This window comes from Dama dama, chromosome 11 (assembly GCF_033118175.1).
Source record: "Dama dama isolate Ldn47 chromosome 11, ASM3311817v1, whole genome shotgun sequence".
NCBI lineage: Eukaryota > Metazoa > Chordata > Mammalia > Artiodactyla > Cervidae > Dama > Dama dama.
The window spans coordinates 59,764,683-59,771,277 of record NC_083691.1 but is presented as its reverse complement, the minus strand read 5'-3'; positions in this window follow the sequence as shown (position 1 = coordinate 59,771,277).

Genomic DNA, 6,595 nt, shown 5'->3' with positions numbered 1-6,595 from the left:
AGTTTCACTTATTGTCATTATGTTTTACTCATAGATATTTTGTCTGTTTCTTATTTACCACGGGTTATGACTTTACCCTTACACATCTTAGTGGACCTATTATATGTTGCTGGTGTTTCTGACTTCAGAACTTTGCAGGTGGGGCTCAGCCAGCTTTGCTCCATTTTCCCAGGGGCCCTGTAGCTTCTCATCCTGCACTCATGACCAACAGCCCTTTACATGTGGGAGCTCTTTGCTCATTCAGATAGTGGGCTCCTGCCCGGCTCTGTGACCGCTTTTGAAGAGTCTCAGCTGATGTCCATGAAGAATGCCTGCTAACAAACGGGGGAGGAGTGATAGAAAAAAAACCAGCAGTGGATGCTGACCACCACTGGATAAACTAGGGGCAGAAACAGGCTATTCACAGACTCAGAGTCTCAGCCCAGAGGTTACAGATGCACAATGTGCCTTTGTGAAGGAGTGATGTGCAGGCGACACCTGGACCGAGAGCTGTCACCGAACACACGGGGGTCATCCTGTCCCCACACCCCCAACATGTGGCTGCACATTTAAAGGGCTGCTGCTTGTCGTCTGCATAGAACTTTCTGCTGTTTCTATTGGGAGGGTTTTCAAGTAATCTGGTTTTGTCAATAGAACTAGAAGTTCCTTAAGATATCATTTTTGGCTTAAAGTAAAACTTCTTTATCCTATAAATTGGCAGAAAGGACCTCCCTGGATATGTTTTAAACTTTTTAAACTTCTACTGAGTCAAAAGAGAAAAACATTAACCTGAAAAACACATTCTTTCTTCAATTAAAAGATAATCTACACATATTCAGTTTAGTAAAAAGCAATTTCAGTGGCATACAGAAATAGTGGAAATTGAGCAAACCTTGCTCTGGAAATCTAGAAATCCAGAAACGAACTAGTTTGAGCTTCTATGGCAGGAGCCCCGTCCCGTTCACCTGGGGCCCCCCGTGCTGGTCTGAGGACTCACATGATGGGAGTCTGACTTGGTTACGGCTGTTAAACCACTGCCTCAGCCTCCTTCTCTCCTGAGGCCTTGGTCAATCTGCCCCGTTGGGCTGAGGCTTGGGGGTCCTGGGACACCCTCCTGCTGGCCATCCTTCCCATCCCCCCACAAAGGGTTCTCCTGACCTTCCGTGTCTGCCACTGCCCAGCCCTTTCTTGGCCTGGGGTGCGGGGCCCCTTCCTGCAGCCACAAGCAAAGCCGAGAAGGCCTCTGGTCACCCGGCTCTGTGGACTGCCCACCTGGGCGCTGGATCTGCCGTCAATTTGTCAGTCTGTTCTTTCAAAACACTTCCAGCGAACAGCAGGGACCTGAGTTTGGGGTAAGACCCTGGGCAAAGAGCCCGGCCCAACTTCCTGGAGGATCTGGGCCCATACTGGCAACACCTCCATGTTCCCTGGGGACTTGCTTCGATGGGTGGAGGTGGCGGCCTGGCCCCCTGCAGGGAGGGATAGACCTGGAGTTTGCTCAGGGGATCCCAGGTGAACCCCTAGGAAGGCCGCCTGGGATCCAGGTACAGAGGCTTTGGGAAAGTCTGGGATGAGGGGTGGAAAGTAATTTTCTCCCTCCTATCTTTGAGACAAATGTTATTTCTGCATGAGCAGGAGCAAGCGGCCAGTGCATCCCCCTCCTGGCCGCTTGCTCTGTCCTCCTCCACGGGGGCTGAGCTGATGGGAAGGACCCCAGGCAGGTGGCTCACCAACCTTGATCTCTACTCCTGTGCGCTGGCCCCGGGGACTCGCTACAGGCTCTTCTTCCACCAGCGTCCTGAAGCCCGGACCTATGCCTGTGGAGGAGACTGGGGAGCAGCTCCTCTCCGGTCCTGCCCTTTGGTTCCCTTGAAATAGGACCTGCTTAAGGTGGGTGGGGATGGGGCTGTGCTCACGGTTCAGGCGGCAGGGGAGGGGGGGGGAGGTGAGGGAAGTGGCCATTGGGCACCCTGGCCCTCGGTTCCACTGTTCCAGCCCATGGCTGCCTATTTCCTGGTCCTGGCAAGCCATTTTGGAATTATGAGGACAAGGAGCAATGGCTCTGTGGCAGCTGCAGTGGCTTCTCCTGTTCCTGGAGCGACCTCAGTAACTGCCCAGACACCTTCCTAACGCCCCCAGATGAGTCCCGGGAATTCTTTCAACCTTTTTCCAGAGCAACAACCCCCACTGAAAAGCGTTTGCGAAAAGATAGAGCCTGGTGGCTATTCCTGGTCTAGAGTGTACATAGAATTCTGATGGGATAAAAGTGAAAAGGTAAAGAAAGCAATGGGATTTATTTTGTTTGCTTAGTATTTCATCTACTTACTATTGTTAACCAAGCCTTTTTGTTTCCTTTTGCTAGTTTAATTGAACTACCTGGGTGCTTACACAAAACTGTATAAAATGCTCTTGCAGGAACTTCCCTGGTGGTCCAGTGTCTAAGACTGCACACCCAATGCAGGGGGCCCCTGGTCCAATCCCTGGTCAGGGGACGAGATCCCGCATTCCACAATTAAGACCTGGCACAGCCAAATAAATAAATATCTAAAAAGTGTCCTTGCAGTCAGACTGCCTGCACCCTTGCACATTTGCTAAAATCTGTTTGTTTTATTTATTTTTAAGTGCTTTACTTGTAACACTGTGATTTAAAAATCCTCCTCTCAGTCCTGCCAGATAGCTGCCATCATTACCTGTTCTACAGGGAAGAAATAAGAATTCTGGAGCGTAACCCACCAGAGCCCAGAATAACTCAGGGGTTTGAATCTAGCTGGTCAAGTTTCAAAACCTCATAGCCATTACTCTGTTCTTCCCACAATGAGGTGAAGGCAGGTAAGTCCCAAGATGCTCGCTTTGAATATATGGAATCAGATCTGTTAGATTTATTGGATCCTCCATATTTCATAGCAATGATTTTAGATTATGAAATTAAATTAGATTATGAACTGGAGGAACAGAGATCAAATTGCCATTGGATCATTGCAAAAGCAAGAGAGTTCCAGAAAAACATCTATTTCTGCTTTATTGTCTATGCCAAAGCCTTTGACTGTGTGGATCACAATAAACTGTGAAAAATTCTGAAAGAAATGGGAATACCAGACCACCTGACCTGCCTCTTGAGAAACCTGTGTGCAGGTCAGGAAGCAACAGTTAGAACTGGACATGGGACAACAGACTGGTTCCAAATAGGAAAAGGAGTACATCAAGGCTGTATATTGTCACCCTGCTTATTTAATTTATATGCAGAGTATATCATGAGAAACGCTGGGCTGGAAGAAGCACAAGTTGGAATCAAGATTGCTGGGAGAAATATCAATAACCTCAGATATTCAGATGACACCACCCTTATGGCAGAAAGTGAAGAAGAACTAAAGAACCTCTTGATGAAAGTGAAAGAGGAGAGTGAAAAAGTTGGCTTAAAGTTCAACATTCAGAAAACAAAGATCATGGCATCCCATCACTTCATGGCAAGTGAATGGAGAAACAGTGGAAACAGTGGCTCACTTTATTTTTTTGGGCTCCAAAATCACTGCAGATGGTGATTGCAGCCGTGAAATTAAAAGACGCTTACTCCTTGGAAGGGAAGTTATGACCAAACTAGATAGCATATTAAAAAGCAGAGATATTACTCTGTCAACAAAGGTCCATCTAGTCAAGGCTATGGTTTTTCCAGTGGTCATGTATGGATGTGAGAGTTGGACTATAAAGAAAGTTGAGCACTGAACAATTGATTCTTTTGAACTATGGTATTGGAAAAGACTCTTGAGAGTCCCTTGGACTGCAAGGAGATCCAACCAGTCCATCCTAAAGGAAATCAGTCCTGAATGTTCATTGGAAGGACTGATGTTGAAGCTGAAACTCCAATACTTTGGCCACCTGGTGTGAAGAGCTGAGTCATTTGAAAAGACCCTGATGCTGAGAAAGATTGAAGGCAGGAGGAGAAGGGGACGACAGAGGATGAGATGGTTGGATGGCATCACTGACTCAATGGACATGAGTGTGGGTAAACCCCGGGAGTTGGTGATAGACAGGGAGGCCTGGGGTGCTGCAGTCCATGGAGTCCCCAAGAGTCAGACACGACTGCGCGACTGATGAATTGGATTATGAAATTAGATTAACAAATTTATAACTGTCCAAATAAACTATAACATTATTATATGTTAAACTGGTCATCTAAAAAGTGTACCAAGTTACATATGTGTATATTACTACATTTAAAAAAAATGTTAAACCAAGTGTCTTCTTGGGCTTCCCTGGTGGCACAGATGGTAAAGAATCTGCCTGCAAGGCAGAGACCTGGGTTCTATCCCTGTGTCAGGAAGATCCCCTGGAGAAGGGAATGGCTACCCACTCTAGTATTCTTGCCTGGACAATTCCATGGGAAGAGGAGCCTGGCTGGCTACAGTCCATGGGGTCGCACAGAGTTGAATATCACTGAGCGATCAACACTTTCACTTTCAAGTGTCTTCCAAAGATGCTTGCTCTAGTCTGTAACATTAAACTTAAAGTTTATGATGTCTGCTTCTGTTTGCTCTGGAGGAAAACAGTGAGATGACAGAAACAGAATATTTCTCTTTACAAGGAATGATAATTTCTGAAATTTTGATTTGGACTTTCAGTGACACTTAATGTTCATGACCTCTTGAGGAGCACGCCCAGAACTTAAGTCATGATTATCTGAATGATGTGTGTTTAATTGTTAATTGCATATTGTAAAGTAATTAGCCTCCAACTAATAAAAAGAAATGAAAAAAATTGTTAATCACAGCTAAAATGTTAAGTAGTTATATTGCTTCTGTTCAGTTCAGTTCAGTCACTTCAGTTCAGTTCAGTTCAGTCGCTCAGTCATGTCCGACTCTTTACGACCCCAGGAATCACAGCACTCCAGGCCTCCCTGTCCATCACCAACTCCCGGAGTTTACCCAAACTCATGTCCACGAGTCGGAGATGCCATCCAGTCATCTCATCCTCTGTCGTCCCCTTCTCCTCCTGCCCCCAATCCCCCCCAGCATCAGGGTCTTTTCCAGTGAGTCAACTCTTCACATGAGGTGGCCAAAGTACTGGAGTTTCAGCATCAGTCCTTCCAATGAACACCCAGGACTGATCTCCTTTAGGATGGACTGGTTGGATCTCCAGTCCAAGGGACTCTTAAGAGTCTTCTCCAACACCACAGTTCAAAAGCATCAGTTCTTCAGCGCTCAGTTTTCTTCACAGTCCAACTCTCACATCCATACGTGACCACTGGAAAAACCATAGGCTTGACCAGATGGACCTTTGTTGGCAAATAATGTCTCTGCTTTTTAATATGCTATCTAGGTTGGTCATAACTTCCCTTCCAAGGAGTAAGCATCTTTTAATTTCACGGCTGCAATCACCATGTGCAGTGATTTTGGAGCCCAAAAGGATAAAGTCTGGCAATGCTTCCACTGTTTCCCCATCTATTTCCCATGAAGTGATGGGACCAGATGCCATGATCTTAGTTTTCTGAATGTTGAACTTTAAGCCAACTTTTTCACTCTCCTCTTTCACTTTCATCAAGAGGCTCTTTAGTTCCTCTTCACTTTCTGCCATAAGGGTGGTGTCATCTGAATATCTGAGGTTATTGACATTTCTCCCAGCAATCTTGATTCCAACTTGTGCTTCTTCCAGCCCAGTGTTTCTCATGATGTACTCTGCATATAAATTAAATAAGCAGGGTGACAATATACAGCCTTGATGTACTCCTTTTCCTATTTGGAACCAGTCTGTTGTCCCATGTCCAGTTCTAACTGTTGCTTCCTGACCTGCACACAGGTTTCTCAAGAGGCAGGTCAGGTGGTCTGGTATTCCCATTTCTTTCAGAATTTTTCACAGTTTATTGTGATCCACACAGTCAAAGGCTTTGGCATAGACAATAAAGCAGAAATAGATGTTTTTCTGGAACTCTCTTGCTTTTTCAATGATCCAGCAGATGTTGGCAATTTGATCTCTTGTTCCTCTGCCTTTTCTAAAACCAGCTTGAACATCTGGAAGTTTATGGTTCACGTATTGCTGAAGCTTGGCTTGGAGAATTTTGAGCATTACTTTACCAGTGTGTGAGATGAGTGCAATTGTGCGGTAGTTTGAGCATTCTTTGGCATTGCCTTTCTTTGGGATTAGAATGAAAACTGATCTTTTCCAGTCCTGTGGCCACTGCTGAGTTTTCCAAATTTGCTGGCATATTGAGTGCAGCACTTTCACAGCATCATCTTCCAGGATTTGAAATAGCTCAACTGGAATTCCATCACCTCCACTAGCTTTGTTTGTAGTGATGCTTCCTAAGGCCCACTTGACTTCACATTCCAGGATGTCTGGCTCTAGGTGAGTGATCAGACCATCATGATTATCTGGGTCATGAAGATCTTTTTTGTACCGTTCTTCTGTGTATTCTTGCCACCTCTTCTTAATATCTTCTGCTTCTGTTACCAATGTTCAAATGCCTTAGGATTGCTAGCTGGACTAGTCAATGGGAAGGATGGTGAATTCCCCCGGAGGAAGTGGCCAGAGAAGGCTGGACTGCTGTTCAAGTCTGGACTGCATTTGAAAATGGTGGTGGGTTTGTGGATCCACTGGAGTGAAATACAGGGTACAAGCACTTAGA